Genomic DNA, 19,867 nt, shown 5'->3' on the forward strand with positions numbered 1-19,867 from the left:
CAGACACGCAAAACTTCCTATTTGACAGGTAGGATGAAAACCATTCTAGAGCAGTACCAGAGATCCCCACCCAGTGCCTCAGTCTGTCTAACATGATGTTGTGATCAATGGTGTCAAAAGCAGCGCTAAGGTCCAGGAGTACAAGGACTGAGCACATACCTTCATCAGCAGACATTAAAAGGTCATTGGTGACTTTAAGCAGGGCAGTCTCAGTGCTGTGGTACTTCCTAAAACCAGACTGAAACTTTTCAAATAATTTGTTATTTTCCAGCACAGTGAGCAGCTGTTTGGACACAATTCTTTCTAGAATCTTTGCAATAAAAGGCAGTTTTGAAATTGGTCTAAAATTATGTGGGAGGGAGGGATCTAAACCAGGTTTCTTTAAAAGTGGGTTCACGCAAGCCGTTTTAAAATAATCAGGGACACAACCAGTAGATAGGGAGCTGTTGAAAACAGAGATCAAATGGGGCCCAACAGAATCTATTAAAGAGCCGGCTATTAAAGAGCCGGCGCTGCCCACCAAGCCATGTCGCGTGACATCTGCTCTGGTGGGCAAGGCTTACATGGAGGCGGGCCGGGCTGGTGCAAGCCTGCACACGATCGCAGTTTTGCAAGCATACCAGGCCGACCTGCTGAGGGACATGGACTCAGGAGGGGGCCCCTCTGAGGAGGATGTCGCTGAGCTCCGCAGAGCTACGGAATTGTCACTCCGAGTCACGAAGGAGACGGCCCCCGCCATTGGTACCTGTGGCTGGAAAAAGGGGCCATAGAACTTATTTCCCCGCCAGTCAGGGAGTCCGGGTTCTACAGCTGGTACTTCATAGTTCCCAAAAAGAACGGAGGATTGCGTCCGATTTTAGATCTGCGGTCCCTGAACCAATCTCTGAGGATATTCAAGTTCAAGATGCTCACCATCCCCGCCATCGTCAGTCACATCCAATCCCAGGATTGGTTTGTCACGATAGATCTGTGAGACGCATATTTCCACATCTCCATCCGTCCCTCTCACAGGAAGTTCCTGAGGTTCGCCTTCGGGGGCGCGGCGTACCAGTATCGGGTTCTTCCGTTCGGCCTAGCACTCTCCCCTCGCACGTTCACCAAGTGCATGGATGCAGCTCTGGCCCCGATGAGGCTCCAGGGCAGCCGCATACTGAACTACATCGACGACTGGCTCATTCTGGCTCAGTCGTGAGAGTTAGCGGTTCGGCATCGAGATGTCGTCCTCGCCCACCTTCAGCGTTTGGGGCTGCAGCTCAACGCGAAGAAGAGCCTGCTGACGCCCGCCCAACGGACTACGTTCCTAGGGGTGGTGTGGGACTCAACTACGATGCGGGCCCACCTTTTTCTTGCACACGTCTGTTCCATTTTGTCCACAGTGACCAGAGTGAAGCTAGGCCGCACCATCACTGTGAAACACTTTCAGAGGGTGTTGGGTTTCATGGTGGCAGCGTCCAGCGTAATCCCGTCTGGCCTGATGCACATGAGAGCCCTGCAGTGGTGGTTAAAATCCAAGGGATTCTCCCCGAGGGGAAATCCGTTCCGTCTGATACGGGTTACGAGCATGTGCCTTCGTTCCCTGTCAGTATGGAGGAAACCTTGGTTCCTGTCCCAGGGTCCCGTGTTGGGAGCGTCATGTCGCCAGACAATTATTTCGACAGACGCCTCACTCATGGGGTGGGATGCGGTCATGGACGGCCACTTTGCGAGAGGCTCCTGGCAGGAGCATAATTTCTTCGACCGCGTGGCCGTATTGTCAGTCCTGACAAGGATGCTTACCCTGCTTACTCTGAAATGGCACCTGACTGAATAGCCCTAGAGCCAAATACCACCCCAGCCATGCCCGTTAACGACAGCTCTCTTCTCATTGATCAGTGCACTTGGTATAGTTGCTAGGATTGTGTTTAGTGGCCAGGAACATAGGCCCCAAGGATAAGTTAATTTCGTTGGCTAGAGCAACCTATAAGAACCTTAAAGATGTTATACACACTTTACGTAATGAATTACTACCTTAGTGAAGAAATAAATTCAGTGTCTACTACTTGTACTTTAAATGCAGTGATTATATATTTTATTGTGAAATTAAGCAAGGGCAAGCATACAACTTAAACTGATTAAAACTTGAGTAAACTGATAAAATTTCTAAAATTCAAAACCTGATTATGATAGCTGAGCTTGAGTCTTCTTTTTGGAGAGAAAGGAAGGGGAAGGATTGGTCTGCAGTGAAAATCCTTCCTCCGCTGCTGGGTTGTTGACTCTGGTGGAAACCTGAGGCTTTGTCCAAAGCCCTCAAATTGTCTTCAAAAGTCTTCAGTCTTCGTTGCAGTTTGAGAGAGAGAAAATCTTCAGAGTCCGATGATTCTTCAGTTGGTTTGGTCGTTGTGGTTACCCTCTGTGGCTCGATCTCTTGAAATCCCCTGAAGAAATCTCTGAAGTGTTCTCTAGCTGTTTGCTGTTCAAATCCCCATCTCTTGCCTTGGGCTCTTGGTCCGGTGCGGTGATGGTCTTGCTCTGAGTCTGATGCCTCCGAGATCTGCCGAGGAATAACCCCGATCTCTCTCTGACTCCTCTTTATATCCTACTCCGTAGCTGAGTTACTTTGTCAAATCAGCCACAACCCTTTTCCTGTCTATGTGACTATTGCCACAAAACTTGTTCATCCTTAAATTCAGTTGGGCCAGAGATGTCCTTATTTGGCCATTTCATTTCCCCTTGCTGACCCTTCTCTCCCAATGACTCATAGTCATGATGTCTTCACCCAAACTTAGTGACCTTTTGCACAGCTATTTAACCTTTATCCTAATTCTCCTTTCTTTAACCATATGTATTTTACAATCGGAAGATCAATTCAATTTATTAATCTTCAATATCAATGAAATATCCTGATTTTCAATCATCATCATATCATGTTTAATACCAAATATCTTTCTTTTAATCATTATTCAATATATTGCTTATAGCATTGTTAAGCTCTGTGTTTTGCAGATGGAAGGACGTTGCACTTCCCTTTTCTCAGTCACTGTTGTTACTAAAGGGAGAAAGGCTCCAGTTTTCTTCTTTGCGACCTGATAGCAAGAGCAAGCACTGGAGTGCCTTGCTTCATAGCAAAGAGCTAATGTGTCTGGTGTGCTTATATACGCCTCCAGTTACGCCGTCACACGCTACCGTTCTAGCAACGCCAATAGGATTGGAGTAGTTTCATTCATGATTTCAGCCGTCGACGACACAGTGTCTCGTTCCCCTTCTTGGGGAACAAGGGTTACATACGTAACCCGAGACGTTTTTTTAGCCAGTGGGGGGGTTTACAATCACAATACCTGCTCAACTTCGTGATCTGTCAGCCATCGCCGATGGACAATGGCATCGTCTATCAGCCCAACCCAAATCATATATTCATTAAGCAGTGCTTACAAAGCAACAGCCATCGCTCAGATAGAGCCCATCCCCTCAACCCATAGTAGACATTGCCTGTGCCCTATTGCCCCTATTTCAATAGTTTTAAAATGTATTGAAGTGCAATGTATCTTATCTGAGGTTTTTTTCTCCAGTGAAATATATCATATCTGCAGTGCAATATTTCTATTGTAGTGCAAATTGATTGATTATTGATTATAGGCCTTGTGGTGGCGCAGATGCCCAGCCAAAAACAGATACATAATGTCTTGTTGGGTAGTGGCGTTATGGTATTACGGTGCTAGGGTCAATGTGCTTTGTACTATCTGTAGGCCTTGTGCGGCTGTGGTGAACACTTGTAACTTGCTTCACCTAGTGCATTGGTTTAAAGATGTCATACTATGCTAATTTTCAGGTTCAAAATCTTATTTAGGGATTGTACTAGAACAGGTTTACATGGTTTCATAAAAAAACAAACGTATTTTTGTCATACTGCACATTGCTGCAGTTCCTCTTTTCACTCTTTTCTGATGATTTTCTGGGGTCGAATTGACCCTGAACATAATAAATGTTACTATCCTTGATAACAGAAATAGTTTTTCTTTCCAAATGTTTAAAATAACTTGAAAAAAATCTGTGCTTATATAAATATTATCAAACCATTAAAACACAAAAGTTTCAGGATGTACAAAGGGGGTATCAGGGAAGTTATATTTTATTTAAAAGTCTATTTAGGTAGTCAACAAAGAAACAAAGTACTTGACACATAAACGTGGCAAGTTTTTTTAATTATAATCATTTCCTGGAGGTTTAAATTGCTGGGGTCGAATTGCTCCCAAGGATAAAATATGACAGTAAATTAAGTAAATAACAATTGCTCAGGAGTCATGATTGAAAATAGCATTTAATAATAGAGTCAAATTTAAGTTGAGACTACAAAATAGTCTTCATTCCATTGTGAGTTCACTCAGTGTAGAACCACCAGCTGTCAACTTGGCTAGCTGTTTGCTCGCTGCCTGCCAGGGTACCTTTCACACTCCAGTAAGTCAGACCTGCCTATCTACATTACATTACATTAACTACACCATAATTTGTCATGCAAAATAAATACAACCCCAAACTGCTTCTAAATTCCTCGATTACTCATGAAGGCAAGGGGATGAAAACAGTTTTTAAGGTGAATATAGTATATGTAGTATAAATATAGTAAGGAGGTATATGCTGGAGTAGTAGACCCAACAGAATATTGGACGCTAGAGAGCTACCAAAAAAGTGTCCCTAGTGGATGTTACTCCTAAGGATTTATTGAGGTCTGACATTCAGATACCCATGATTCTGCAGATTTGCCATAGCTTCAGCCATATAAACAAGTTAGTACGACTTAACTTACATAACTAAACCATTTATGTTCACCAAAACCATGATGTTTTCCTAAACCTAACCAAGTAGTTTTGGTGCATAAACCTAACCAAACTGTGAGTGTTTCATAACGTTAACCATGTGTTTTATTTTGAAAGTTTAACCAGACGTTGCATAATGGTTATTGCTAACTAGAGTGCGTTAAAAAGTGACGCCAATCAGTCAGCCTATTTATTATTTATCCCAAGTGGGCAATTTGTGTTGCAGCAGGCGTATAAAAACACACAACGCATCAAAGACAATGTAACACAGACATACAGTATAATACAAGAACACACAGTAGTAGACCTATGCACCAGATAACTTAAAGAGGTCATATTATGCTTTTTGGCTTTTCCCCTCTCCTTTATTAAGTTATATATCTTTTTTGTGCATGTAATAGGTTTGCAAAGTGAAAAAGCCCAGTCCACCCGAAATGGACTGAACTGCCTGAAAACAGCTTGTTTGTAGTCTAGCCTTTTCCCTTTGATCCCTGTAACGACACAGCAAAATGCGCGTCATAATGCTCACCTAGCGACTAGTCAGATATGACCTCAAAAACACCAGTGGAAAAGCACACTGAGCTGTAGCACACAGTGACAAGACGTCCGCCTGCTGCTTATACTCTCCCTTCCAAACACTAGCTACCCTCCAGGCAGTCAATGGACATGAAGTTGTTACTGTGATGTAGAGACAGAACTCAGTTAAAACTTTATGGATGAAAGGTACATTTGTTACAGATTAATAGCTCTCCACTCTGAAACTCTTGCTCCAGTCCATGTTGCTAAGCTGCTATGGGGATATACAGCTGAACCGAAGCCAATCAGAAGCAGAGTAGGAAGGGTCCTGATAAGCAAGGTAGTGTGATCCAAATCAAAAATGCTTCAGCCAGTAAGCATGGCTTCAGTTCAGCTGTACATGTTCCCAAACCAGCTTCACAACCTAGATTGGAGCCAGGGGTGGACTGGCACAAGAATTCAGGCCGGGAATTTGACTCAACCCCAGGCCACCTTGTTCACACAAACCACCACTTTGAAAACCCCTAGTCTATGGGACAAACCCTATTTGTTGATGTAACAGGTACCAAACCAGGTATAGTTTTTGCCATGTTCATCTACTGACTTTTTGGACTGATCATTAAAGTAGTAGTTTTCAAGATGAGGGCGGAGCTTCATCACGCTGCCCACCTGCTACCAAGTCATTTAATACCAAATTTACATGACCCCGAACTCACTGAGTCTGTCTGAGTTGCGGCTGCCGGAGCAGATCACAGCCATTCTAGTCTGTGCTCACTCCAGTAGCGCTGCAGCGCGTCCCAGAAGTGTCTCCAGAGAAGCAACCAGTGTATTTTTGCGCAGCATCCGTCAAGCAGCACTGAGCAGATGAACCGGGCAGGAAGTCTGACATAAAACAGCGAGAATCCAGTCAATTTCCAAAATAAAATACCCTGTACGACTCCCGATCGTATATCAACAATAAACACTGTTAAAACAGACAAAAAAGAAACAATTTAACTAGAAAGCCTAATTAATTATAGAAGTACATAAAGCAAGCACTAATCACTAAATCAACAAAATCTAACATGTCAGCAAAATTACTCAGGCAAAACACTCTTATTCTGAAATGGTCTTTGTGGGATGAGGGAACTTATGCCGGCCACAGTGAAGAAGGAAGTAGAATCACAAAAGGACAAAAAGTCATCCCCTTCAGACTGTTTGACCGATGCAGTTTGGGACTGTATGTTGCATATGAAACCAAAAGTAACTGAAACACTTGTGATCAGGCAGAAATCTCACTACAAATCCACACACATGTTAACTTTAGCAACTCATAAAGTGTTCAGTCCTAAAAAGAGCAAGTTTGCGCTTCAGTTTTTAGATGTTTGTGGAAGTCTCTACCAGCTACGTTACCACTCGTCACAGCTGTCTGGACTCACAGCGCAGGCAGTACGCCGGTGTGGCATCAGTTGGGTGGAGTTAATTCGCTTCGGGAGTTTATCTTATCAGTTACACATTTCACTGCATGAGAAAATTATTGTGTGGCTTAACAAAAAAAGTCAATTGTGTGAGTCTCGCGAGACAGCTTTTTATCTGACAAGAAATCTCGACACAATTTAATCTCGCCAGATCTAGTGGCACGAGTTCTCGTTACACCCCTAATGTTTACTAACCTCAGGTTACTAACCTATTTTACGTTCAGCGTTTCTTTGGGCCTTGTATGAAGTTTTAAAGCCAAAGTTTATAATGAATGGCACAGCAGCAATGGAATAACAGCAAGCTCATCAGACGATTCCTAAAAATTAACATTGTTCATGAGTCCTGCACCTCAAGTCAGATTCAAGTCTGAAGTCTTTTGAGGATGAGACTCAAGTCAAGTCTGAAGTCACTTTGTATGCGACTCAAGTGCGACTCATCTCTGAAATCACAGTAAGAACTTGAATTCCACTGACTGCCTGGAGGGTATCTAACGTTCGGTAGGGAGGATGGGGACGAGAGGAGTCAGCTGGCGGGCATCTTGTCACGGTGTGTGCTGCAGCTCAGTGTGTTTAACCACCAGTGTTTTTGAGGGCCTGCCACACTAGCCCCTAGGTGTGCATACGTAAAGGAATTCCATCCATCTTCACCCGCTTATCCGGGGTCGGGTCACGGGGGGTAAAGGAAGTAAAGGCTGTCAAAATTTAAATGGAAATATATGTGTTTAGGGAGACTGAGTTCATGACTGTTGGGAACCAATGATACATATTACATAAAAATGCACATCTACAAATGTATTTCAGTTCTTGGAAACATCTGACAGAAAACATACTTGTGCAGCCAAAATTCTTTCCATGTTTAAATGAGAACACATCTGTTTTCCTCCATTCAATGTCCATTCATAACTCTTGATTCCCCTTTGAGAGGTTGCGTCGTTCTGATGAATGTAGCAACTAGGGCTGAAAGGAGGAAAGAGGCAGCACAGAGGGGAACGGCAAACCCTCTATTGTAATCAGAGTTGGAAATGTGTTGAGAAGAAGGAGCCATTGTGGTTCTTTCCATTCTGTGTCGATTTTATAACCCGAGAGCTGCACAGCATGGTTTGGGTATTTTTAATGTGCGAACTGTTGGGTTTTGAGGGACATGCTGAGGTATTTCTGCTGGTCCAGATGAATTCATACCTGATTGGTCCTTTGGAAGAAAAGAATATAAATACGGACAATAATTGTTTCTTTGGTTTGAGAAGGCTTATATAAATTTAAATACCTCTTACAGTAAGTGGTGAGGAGAAAAAGGTGGATTGCACACAGGGAAATAGGCTAATCAGTGCAAATCATTTGTGCAATATTCATAATGGAGAACGTGTTAGGTCAAGTGCGTTTGATTCAATTTGAGACTTTCATACATTGCTGGAGAGGATAATGCTTTGTGGCAGTGAATATCATGATTGTACTCAATGTCTTATTTGACAGAGAACAATTCAGTAGCAACACAATGTGGTAGATCATCAAACTATGGATGAATGTTGCTAAGTTGATGTGAATCTTAACTTGTTTCAGTGCTCAGTGTTGTGTGTGATTATGGCAATGGCTACATTGCACCACTTTGCAAAATTATTTCCCTTTAGACAACAAATGTTACAAATTCAGAGGTCAAAGTATCATTTCATTCTACACTCTGTACTGATGTAGTGAGCTCATTTTTATAATGCAATCATGTTGACAGGACTTTTTTAAGAGTTTTATGAGCTGATGGTGTGGCAAGATTGGATTTAAATTGAGGTCTGTATTTGGTTTGTACTATGGAGTATTAGGCTCACTGTCAGGGGAAAAAAAGGTGAGCAAAGCTAAAATTGGGGCTGGCTATTGCAAAGTTTATTTCTTGCTCACATTTGTTTAGAAGAGTGAATATAATAAATGAAAAACTGAATGTTTAGCACTACTGTACTATTGTGTGATTTTCAGATTAAGTGGGGCTGATGAAGTAGGAAGTGCAAAACAATTTCAGGTAATCAAAATGAATTCTTATTGTATGAGTGTTGCATCCTGTGGCTGTTGCTCACTGGGTGAAATGCTTTTACAAGTACTTTTTGATAGTAATTTTTTGGAGTTCTGCATTTCTTGAATTTAAGAAACAAATAGTCTGTTTGCAGGTGAGCAGTTTTTTTCTCTCAAAATTACCTAAATGACGATTCTTTACATTTGCACACTATATTTCATCCCTTCTTCCTCCTGTTAGATTTTCTCTGTTATTCCCTCTTCTGTGTAATTTGTTTATTTTTTCCCAAGCCTTTTCATTTCACAGTGAAATACATGTAGATCCCTCCAGTCTTCCCTGGCCGGTTCCAAACCCAGTAATTTAGTGCCAGAGAAGCCTGGAAAAGGTCTGTCGAGAAAGGATTCATCTCTTCAATCCCCGAGCCTCACATTTTATCGCCAGCTGTTCAAATCAAAAGCATGTTTATTGCGCTGCTCCAAATGGAGAATTGCCCTTGTAGATCACCACCATACAAGTCTCTGTCGTCCTCAGGCCAATAGTGGATTGTCTGTGTTAGTTGGTGGTTTTCCTATATGTCTAACTGTGTTGAAGTACGTGTGTGTGTAAGAATGAGAAACAGAGGCAGATGGCTGAGTTGTTCTGGATTGGAGGAACCTAAAAGGGGGTCAAGGACAAGCACAGACCACATACATATTTAAGGCAGAAAGAATATTCCAGCATGCCATGTCCTTGCACTTTTATTGTTCTTTTTCTTTGAGCAGGGAAACCGGAGAATAAATTCTTCTCTTTACAGATGTGAATCCAGTTCAAATGATGTGAGGCCAGTGCAGTGTTCCATGTAAACATGTTGGTTTACTACAGTAGTAGCATGTAAGAAGACACTTTTTAACTTCCTCATGTAATTTTAAGACTTACATTGAAAGAAAGATGCCACTGGTTTGGTATTGGATAGTGAGTGCAGCTTCAGCATGTTGACATCATTGCTGTTCCCACATCTGTTTCTGGGTGCTCTAGATAAGCCTAGATAAGTCTAGATAAGCTGCTTGTATAGTATAGGGGGTATTATAGAGGATGACCCCCTGTAACTGACTCATGAGAGTTACATTTTGATCTTTACTTTTTATAGTCAGGTGTAACTGGTATTGTAAATTGTTTAGCAATTGGTGCAATTTACTCTTCACAGAGGAAAGTTATCTGCGTGGTAAATTTATTTGAATTCACACTAGCAGTATAACTCTACAGATGTCGGTTTGTCGGCGGGTCCGTCTGTCCCTGCTATTGAATGGATTGCAATAAAATGTTATACAGACATTCATGATCCCCAGATGATGAGTCGTAATGACTTTGGTGAGCCACTGAGTTGTAGTAGCACTACACTGATGTTGACATTTTTGCTTCTAAATGAATCTCTTCAAAGTTATTGAAAGGGTTGCATTGAAATTTGCCACAGACATTCAAGGTCCCTGGAGGATAAATTCTGCTTTGACTTTGATGGCTTTTTAATCTAGTGTCATTACGAGCAAAATTTCAGTTCGCCCAATACATTAGTTTGTGACCAAACACCTGCCAAACTAATGAAATTAACCTCAGCTCTACTTAGTGTTTAATGCTAATTAGTATGCTAACACTCTAAACTTTCATGGTGAACTAATCACCTGCTGATCATCAATGCTTGTTAGCATTGTCACTGTGACCATGTTAGCATACTGATGTTAGCATTTAGCTCAAAACACTTGTGTGTATTGGACAGCCTCACAACGCCACTAGCATGGCTATAGACTCTTGTTTTAATGTTTATAAGTAGTAAAATGTGCTTTTAAGCCTAAAGCATGTATTTATCTCCAAGGCTAGTATCTAGGGTTGCCAACTGTCCCGTATTAGCCGGGATGTCCCTCATATTAGGCCTAATTGATTTGTCTCATAAGTGACAACTCTTGTCCCGTTTTTTGACTACTACGCTGATCTAACCACTGACTGATGCAACAACAGCAATGATCACAACACTTGACATTGGTCACCGACATCTGTCATCATCCAATCACAGCCCCCCCTCACATGCCTCATTATACGTTAAGAAACATTATGTGCAGCTACTGTGAAAATAAAACAATAATAGGGGCAAGTGAAGCCTCGTATCACACTGTCAAAACATGGACTCAGCTACAACAGTACCGACTGTTTTGTTAAGCTAAACGGTGCTTTGTTTCATGACTCAAATGTTGTGAAGAAGATGCACTTGATAAGAATGAAAGCTGAGATGATCACTGTTTGGGATATTCTGGATGCTCTATCCCCGACTGAAGGTGAGTCTGTGTTTTACTCTGTTACCACAGACGCCTCAAACAAGGGAAACTGGTACACATGGTAGCTCCGCTTTAATCTTGAGAAGCTGCAGAGCTGCAGTCTCTTTTCATTCAACTTAAACTGTAAATTTCCAGCTAAACTGAGGCTTTTTGAAGACCCTTTTCTCTGTCTCTCTCTCTCTGATCTCCTGTCATTCACCGGTCTTGTGCAGAGTTTAGCGTGCATTCCGTGCTGCTGACAACTGCATGCACGTCGCGATGCTTCGCGGGCCTACTTCAAGTAGCCGGCTGTTTAAAAACAATAAAATATTCTTTGTGTGGTTCATCAACGTTGATAAATTATCCGAAAGTCTCGCGAGGTGCCGACAACTCGGCACAACACCAGTGAAGCCAATATTAGGTACCTGCAGTACTGGAGGCTGCAGTTTCAGGACCCCTGCAATCCTGGGACCGCAGTTCTAGGACTGTAGTTCTTTTGCGACAGCGCCATCAAGTGGAGTGGTGGTGGTAATGCACAGCAGCACAAAGGAGGTTAACCCTGTCTGCTAGCACATTGGCCGTGAAGCCTATGTGCGCAGCTGTAGGGTTAACCGGTCGACATGCATATAATCAATAACTTAAGTTTAGGCACACACTCGGTGATGGTTGTGGTAAGGGTAATTAGCTTCAGGGGGCTGTCAAGAGTAACATAGCTAGCTAGCTATCAGTATCAAAGTAAACAAGGGTCCTAGAAATGCAGTTCCGGTCCTAGGATTGTGGTCCTGAAACTGCAGCCTCCAGTACTGCAGCAACATACTACTCAGTGAAGCTGGGGCTCCGTCTCTTATGCCACTGCACACATACACGCTACGCCTACACATGCGCATTGACGACCCAGGATTAGGGTTACAATTTAGGAAAGTTATTCATTTTACATGTTTATTTACAGCATTAAAAGTTGAAATGTATAGGCTGTACATTAACTTATTGGGAGAAAACTGGTAGTTCTATGTAAAATCAGATGTTGAGCACCCCCATATCGCCAAAATGGCACGATCCTTGTTTTGCTGCGAAGCTTCGACTATGAGATGGACAGTTGAATCAAGCTCCGCCCATCAAAGCATCGAATCTTCGACTATACCAGGTCAGCCCTAGGTAACAGGTAGGGGTTCAATTAAAGGACTGTGTTAAAGGTACCTGCTGTAAATAAACTATTATTAAACCTACCAAATATTTAATTAAGAGATTAGCTATCATCATGACAAATTGCTTAAAACAGTATACTGTATATTTATTCAAAATCATCCATGCCCTGCTGCAGCAGGCCACTTTTTGTCCCTTATTTCATAGTGACAATGTTGGCAACACTTCTAGTATCAGAACAACATACATGTTGAATATTCAAGGTTTGATTGAACAGACTCCCGAAGGGTGGTCTAGCACATTGCCAGGTAAAAATACACAACACTAAGCACAGGGGACATTATGTGTTCAGTAAACTGCAGGTAAAAGTAACACGATAGCAGAAAGCAATGACATGTTTTTCTAACTTTTTTGCTCTCGTGGTGTCATTCTGACCGTTAAGAGTGCCGAGGGGAAATTAATTGAAAATGGCAACTCAGTATGCAGAACATGCAGGAAGAGAGTTACTGGAAAAGTGAGAACCACTTCAAATTTAATGAGTCATCTGCATGACCACATTCTGCTGCTTTACAGTGAATTCAGCATAGTTATAGTTCAGATCATTTGAGGAATTTGGAATGAGGAAAAGGTCAGACCGAGCATACAGACTGTCCATAACTGACTGGATCCATTACATTCCTCCAGGACACATAGCTGCTGATCAGTTTTGTGCAATAATTTACCATCAAGTCACCCTGCCTGGGACGGTGGAGCTGATTCACTGTGTAATGACTTCCAGGAAATTTTAAAATAGGGCATTTCTTTTGAGCAAAGTCTGTATCACAAATGTGCTGCTCAGTAACATCATGAATTCCTTTTCGTCTTCATTTTCAAACTCTGAAACGCAGCAGTTTTATTTATTTTCACAAATTCATTCAGTCTTTCCTCTCTTTCAACTATTTTATTTTTTGAGCAACCCATAGTCTATTACACCTTGTTCACGGTGCAAAGCTGCACAGTGGGGTCAGTGAAAATAAAACCCCAACAACTTCTAAAATTTACATACTCCCTGTTTAGGGATAAAGAGCAGGCTGCATCCTATTGGAGTGGACAGGAAGCTAAGATAAGTGTAGCCATGGGCATGCTTGGTTTGGTGCTGCGGTATTCTCAAAGATGGGAGAATTGCTGCACACTTACACACATATCCCCATGAACAAAAACACACACATAAATTGGAACACCTGCAGTAGACTTTATGTCAGAGCGGTCGGGTAAGGGGGAGAAAAATGTTGAGGAAGAGAGATGAGATGTTTTGAGCGAGTGAAGCGGAGAAAGAGGGACAGAAGAGGAAAATTAAACTCAAATACAGAGAGAGGGATGAAGAATGACAGAATGTGAAATGTCAGAAAAAGAAATCATGTGAAAGACAGATTCTCGCACATCTTTTAAAAGGCTGTTTGTCATGACAACAGCTGCAGGTAGTTGATAACGCTTACAATATCATTAAGTGATGGTGCTAAAGTGTATCTGTTCACAGTTTATGTACCAATATCTACAAATACACACACACACACACACACACACACACACACACACACACACACACAAACTTGTGCTGTCCAAACTGAGTAACACATTGTAGAATGTATTTTAAATTAAAAGGAATATTACAACCAAATAGGCTTTCACACCCATCACACACTACTAGTGGGGGACAGTCTCTCCGCGGTGCACTACCCATGTGGTTCACAACCTGAGTGTCACCCACCATCCAGCAAACATTGCTGAATGAGTGATTGAGTGTGTGAGTGAGTGACTACAATTGTCAATTGGTAAAAATCCTGCCTGGTGCAGTGTTGAAGACCGAAGGTTTTTCTCTCTTCCAGTGCTATCTCAGCAACTCTAATGTCTGTATCAATTTCCATTTAGCACAGCCTTCTCCATTTGACTGTAAGGATGTTGCAGGTATTCAGCATGAATATTATACCTATCCTTTAGACTGAGCCTTCGGTTGCAAATTAATGTCACGGTGTCAACCCCGATTTCAGCTTGTACTTGCTGTGTTAAATTGGAGAGATATTGTTCCCTGAGTGACCCGTGTATTTGCATTGACACACACACTACTCATGCATGCAAATTCATGTACACTTATGCACATTTTTCATAAGCAACTGGTGAAATCCCACAGATTCAGTCCCTGTTGTAAAATATGTCTGTGCATTCCTTCACATACACACACACACTTACTCTTTTAGCATTTGGAGGACGAGTGAAGAGAGTTGTGTACTACTGTGAGGGCGGTTTGACTTCTGTTGGGTAATAGGGAACAACTTGTCTTGGTGGGCAGCCAAAATCATTTAATTTGAAGACCAGGTAGGAACCAAACAGCTTCAGAAGGCAGACATGTCTGTACTAAGCTTATCTGAAATTGATACAAATCTTTACTTATTTCACAAACATTTGGCAGTGCTAAAAAATAAAAAACAAAAAGGACAAAATCTAATCACTTGAAAAAAGAAGGTAATGGTTATTATAATGACATTTATTTCCAGGGGGGCACTAATATATTTTTTAAGTTACACAAGAGCATGAGGGATTTCATGAGCACAAACACAAAAAGTGAAATATTTTGTTAAACTTTGCAGGTTTTTCAAGTTTCAAGGAAAATGTTCAGGAATGTTCAGTAAATAAATAAATAAAGACATTTTTTTTAAATGTAGGTATTCAATTTTAGGAGCACACTCATATTTGTGTTTGATATTTGTGTGTTGTGTTTTCTTGGTTGAGTTAAAAAAAGGTTTTTAAAAAATCTCTTTAAATGAGGAAATTGTTTTTGCAATGAAAATTTTGGTCCCAGAAATGTTTCATATTTCACTAATTTTCATCTATTTGCTAAAAAAATCACTCAAAGTGGTCAGTAGTTGTTGAGAGCAGCATTCTACTTCACAAATACACTGTGTTTTGTATTCAGAAAAATAATCAGTAGTATTATCATAGCATCCCTACTTAACATTCATTGCAGGACCAGCAGAGAGGATTAGGGGAACTTAAGGGTATATATACATAGTGAATTGGTAATAACATTATCCAACAATGGAAACACATCAAGTCCCAGGTGGTTTAAGAGGGTGATGAACAAATATGCTTCATATCAACAGTGCATCTGAAGGTGAAGTAACACATAAACATTGTTTTTATTTATAAATCTTTCTATCGATCATTTGTGAACTGAGGGCAACCTTCTATAATTATAGGTCAGCCTCCTAGATAGGTTGTGCGTATTTGGTGTGTTTAAGTCCTAGGTCTGAAGTCTGAAGTCCAAGAAAGAATGCAATGTCCAAGGCTGTTTTACTGTATAAGCATGAATACATCTTGTGTTAACTCATCCTGCATAACTGCTAGTAACTTTATGTTAGAAAATGTAAAAATTACAGACCGGTAGAGTGATAAAACCTCCTGAAACTGTTTTCCTTGTTCAGAAACTATTCTTTGATGCCACTTTTACTGTCATTTATCAGTAATTATTGCTGTTATTTTATAAACGAGCTGTATACTGCTTCAAATTGTTCAAGAGAAAAATCATACAGTGCCTCGGTAATCCTAGCCATTAGAAATGACATTTTAAAGCAGTGCAAAAGAACCACTCTTTCCAATGGACTAATTGAAAATGCTTTGCTCAACTGCAGTACGCTTATGGTTTATTTTTTTCCTCTCACCTCACACTGTCCTTCTCTCTTTATTGTTCTTGCTGATGCTCTTTTCATAGCTTTTTTCTTCCCTTTTCGATCTTTCCCTCTGTTTGTGCCTCTTGTACTTACTCTTTGCTTTTACTGCATGGAAAAGACCTTTTCAGGGAGTGTGGCTGAGGCCACAGACAAACAAAAACACACACACACACACACACACACACACACACACACGGTTGAATGGTGGGCCAAGTGTCCCTTAAAAGCAGTGTTAAAAAGCACTCCAGCAGACAGTCCACTTTCAGATCAGTCACGACATCAAACAAACTACCTACCTCGCCATATTGTAGTACTTGGAACTTTGTCTGCATACACAAACACTACATCATCTTATGTGTCTCCAAACCTCCACCAGACAGTGGAGTACAGTATGTGGGTAGGATCATACTAAGTGTAGGTCAAAGTGACAGCTTTTTGTATTGTGTTCTGTTGTTGCAAAGTGCCTCTTATCTTTTGACTATACAGCATGCGTGATCATTAGCTGTGTGGGTTTCCCAGACTGGATCAGCAGTTGTGAAGCATTCTATCAGCATGACCTGGCTGTTATCTAATATTACCATATTCAAAGTGGGAATCACCATTAACTGAAATGAATGTTTAGGAATTTGTTGTAAAATACTGATCACTTAAACGTTTTTACATAAGATTGATTTGACGTGCAAAAATTCTTAACATAATGCAAGTATGATCTGCAGTCTGAGCGCTGCAGCTTGGGGCACCATAGCGTGAAACAAGAATGGAAAACTGACCCCTTTCATGTGGATTAACTTTCGCTCAAAACAACTATGGCTGACCAGTTCGACAAAGCTCTAGATGAACATGGATGTATCAAGCAGAACAGTCACTTACTCACCTCTTTGTTCAGACAGAAATGCGGACGAGGGCGCCCGTTGCATGCAGGGCCACACTGAAACAGCTGTTCCGCTGGAAGAGGCCCTCGCTGCCCACCTTCTTCCTCACTCTGCTGGTTGGTCAGCGGGAAGGAGGCCGTGCCCACCGCAGGCGCAGGATAGTGGGACGTTGGAGTATTTTGAAAAAATATTCCAACTGGGCGCGCAGCTGGCCGCAGCGGCCAACAATCTGGGCGTGCTGGGCGTCGTGGCGGCATCCGAGTCCCCAATCGCCCCCCCCTCGCCCCTCATCGGACCAGGTGGATTTCCTGCCCCGAGCCATCGGTCAGATGAACAACCTGGTCCAGGGTGTGGCCACCGCTGCTGGGCGCGTCATGTCTCTGGCCACAGTAGGTTCTCGCCACGTGTGGTTGGGATTTACCGCTCTCCATGGGAAGGACCGGGAGGAGATGTTGGGTGCCCCCATCTCATCTGACGGCCTCTTTGGCTCCATATCCTCCGCTACTCAGCGCTTCAGAAGGTTGGAGGAGGAGAAGGCACAGCTCAGTCGCCACCTGCCGCTGGCTTACGGCAAGGGCAGCGAGCCTCACCGTAGTAATGCCACCCTCAGACGTCGTGCTCGCCGCCAAGCCAGATCGCCGCTGTCTTCATCACCGGCTATGCAGGGCGGATCCACGGATGTACCGCGCCCTCCCTGAGACACTGGGCCGCCCAGGGATCCCACACAGGCGAGGGGATCTACATCGCGGCCAGAGGAGCAGCCTAGACCCCCCCGCCAGCCTACCTGCGGCTGGGGGAAGAAGCGGCCGCTGAAATGACTGGCTGAGGAGGGAGAGCAGCCGGCCGATGTGGCCGAGCCCCTCCCCTCCGTCTCATGTCCAAGCCACTATGTTTATAAGTTGTGTGCTGCTTGTGACAAGGGTGTAAATGTCCCAAATGTTTTGATTAAAACAACCTACATTCCTCAAAGAGCTAATTTCTCCCCACCAACCCCTTCCCAGCAAAGTGTTGTGCTGAACACGCCACTTCAACACGGCACGTTCACCGATGCTAAGCTAACGGCTTGCCCCGTGGCCCACACCGCTCTCCCGGCTAAGGCTGAACGAGACGGTGGTGCGGCCCGGACATCCACAGTGCTTGCAACGCCGCCTGAGCTGCGACACACTCCGCTTCCGCGGCATGACAGCCGGGAAATGAGCCGCTCTTGCCGTAGAAGCGGCACAATGCAGCTATCTGATCCTAGCTTGCATTCCCAGCGCGCCTACGTGAACCAGCTCGGGCGCGCTGCTAGCTCACCGGCAGTGTTTTCATGCCACACAGACATACACGCTAAGCTGCCGAAAACTGCTCCAACGAGAGGTCGCAGCGCATCACGGAGTATCCGTGGTAGCAGCAGCCTAGCCCGCTATTGCCGGAGAGATGCTGTCACTAGCCACGTCTCTCCCGTCATAGCAAAGCAGGGAAGATTGCTCGTTGCCTCTGCGAGCGGCTCGCTGCGCCGTTTGGCCGCAGAGGGGACACTATCTCTCCCACAGTGGCCAACAGCTGTGGAGAGGAGAGCTCCCCGGCTCGTCACTGCTCCTCTCGACAGTTCTGCTGATAGTGAACGCGTCACCGTAGACGCTACGACAACACTGTCGCAGGCAATGACGTCAACGGAGCGACCGGCGGTGGTGCGTTCAGGACACCACAATCCGTTCGGGTTTTTCGAGACTTCGGCCGTGGTGCGTTCAAGGTCACCACCCTTCGGTTCGGCCCTTTCGATTGCGGCCCCCTTGGGCCAAACTCACATTTATGGAGGGTTTGGCGGCGGTGAGGGCCGAGGAAGCTTTCCAGCGTTTCATCCACAACGCTCCTCAGCTAACAGCGCGTCCCCTGACTCATTTCCACACGGAATGGAGACGCTGCTGCAAGCCAACAGACTGGATGGATGGCACATTGAGGCGGGGTTACTCCCTACAATTTTGCTGTATCCCACCGTCTTTCCAGGGCATCAAGGAAGCCAACCTGTCCTCTCAGGAGGAGGTGGACTTCCTGGCCACAGAGATTCAACAGCTCCTGCAGAAACAGGCTATCTCTGTTGTTCCAACCCTTCAGACCCATCCTGGATCTCCGCTACCTGAACCAGCATATTGCACGGAAACCGTTCCGCATGCTGACACTCAGGAAACTGCTAGAGCTAGTGCAGCCCGGCGATTGGTTGACGACCATAGACCTGAAAGACGCCTACTTTCATGTCGAGGTGGCCCGGAAACACAGGAAGTTTCTGCGTTTTGCCTTCCAGGGGGTGGCGTACGAATACACCAGACTCACCTTCGGCTACTCACTGGCCCCACGCACATTCAGCAAGTGCGTAGACGCCGCACTGCTACCATTGTGCGATCAGGGCATGAGAGTCTTTTTCTACTTAGACGACCTCATTGTCATGGCCAGGTCAAAACAATGGGCAATTTTCCACACAGCTCAGTTGATTTTGCATCTGAACAACCTGGGCTTTGCAATCAACTGGGAGAAGAGCTCCCCCTATCCCCGCCAGGAGGTGGAGTATTTGGGGGTTGTGCTCAACTCAGCCAGCCTGAGAGCTCATCTGTCGGAACTCAGACAGACGACCCTTCTTCAAGCGGTCCGCAAGCTCCAGCTGAGAACTGCTGTGACGGCGCTGTCAGTAATGCAGCTGCTGGGGCTCATGGCAGCACCCCATCCAGTAGTTACCCTGGGCCTGCTACACATGCGGCGGCTACAACGCTGGTTTACCAGCCTGCATCTAAACCTCAAGAGGCACAAGCGATGCATGGTGACGCCCCCCCAGTCAGTACAGAGGGACTTGCGGTTCTGGGGGTCCCCTCATCGCCTGAGGGCGGGGGTACCGCTCGGCCAGATATCCTCATACGTGTCGGTGTTCACGGATGCGTCTCTGACCAGATGGGGAGGGACCTGCCTGGGGAGAGCAGTGGGTGGTGTGTGGCCTCCTGGGGAGAGCCGACACATCAACCAACTGGAGCTCCAGGTGGTGTTTCTGGTCCTCCAGCACCACAAAGCCCTAGTCCAGGGCAGGCACGTGCTGGTGAGGACAGACAACCGCACGACAGTCGCCTACATCAACAGAC

General features: G+C 44.1%; 1 long non-coding RNA gene across 1 annotated transcript in view; it reads left to right on the top strand.

The window, feature by feature from the left end:
* The window catches only part of LOC123985172, a 23,654-nt gene extending 14,084 nt beyond the window's left edge, over positions 1–9,570 (top strand). Inside the window, exon 3 of the long non-coding RNA XR_006828628.1 lies at positions 9,553–9,570. This is a non-coding gene — a long non-coding RNA (uncharacterized LOC123985172). The remainder of the gene's footprint in view (positions 1–9,552) is intronic.
* Positions 9,571–19,867: the final 10,297 nt, after the last annotated feature.

The sequence above is a fragment of the Micropterus dolomieu genome, linkage group LG16 (genome assembly GCF_021292245.1).
Source record: "Micropterus dolomieu isolate WLL.071019.BEF.003 ecotype Adirondacks linkage group LG16, ASM2129224v1, whole genome shotgun sequence".
Taxonomy (NCBI): domain Eukaryota; kingdom Metazoa; phylum Chordata; class Actinopteri; order Centrarchiformes; family Centrarchidae; genus Micropterus; species Micropterus dolomieu.